Source organism: Seriola lalandi, unplaced genomic scaffold (genome assembly GCF_002814215.2).
Source record: "Seriola lalandi dorsalis isolate HSWRI2012SDOR001 ecotype SW California unplaced genomic scaffold, Sedor1 jcf7180002054967, whole genome shotgun sequence".
Classification (NCBI taxonomy): Eukaryota; Metazoa; Chordata; class Actinopteri; order Carangiformes; family Carangidae; genus Seriola; species Seriola lalandi.
In genome coordinates this window covers 128378-128868 of record NW_019525518.1, presented here as the reverse complement: position 1 = coordinate 128868, position 491 = coordinate 128378, and the positions used below count along the sequence as shown (strand labels likewise).

Sequence of the window (491 nt, the reverse complement as noted above, 5' to 3'; positions counted from 1 at the left end):
GTGACAACCAATCAGACAGGAGAGAAGAAGACACACTTAGTTCTTAGTGGTGAAGAGTAACCGAGTACTTTTAGTCCAGTACTGTACGTTACTGTAGTATTTACATTTGAAGATACTTGATACTTTTCCTTGAAGTTCATCTGACAGACAGACATGTTGTGTTGTGACATACGTCATATACGTGTTGTATTTTGTAAATAAAAACTAAAGTGAATTAGTCGATGTTGACACCTGATCAGCTGATTCAGTTTTAACAGGTGAAGAATCATATTTTTATTTCACTTCATCATGAAGCTCTGAGGGGATTTAGGACCATGGGGAGGGAATCACTGTTGCTATTCACACACACACACACACACACACACACACACACACACACACACACACACACACCTCCTCTGTATTCAGCGCACATGCCTCCTCCTCCGTGTAGAAACCCTCCACAGTCTGTACACTTAGTAGCTGATGCTCTCTCTCTCTCTCTCTCTCTC

The 491-nt window shown here is 41.5% G+C and overlaps 1 protein-coding gene across 1 annotated transcript in view; it reads left to right on the top strand.

Moving 5' to 3' along the window:
* Positions 1-474: 474 nt before the first annotated feature.
* The window catches only part of syndig1 (synapse differentiation inducing 1), a 10279-nt gene continuing 10262 nt past the window's right edge, over positions 475-491 (top strand). Inside the window, exon 1 of the mRNA XM_023395669.2 lies at positions 475-491. This exon is cut by the window's right edge and continues 337 nt beyond it. The gene's annotated coding sequence lies outside the window, so the exon portion shown is untranslated.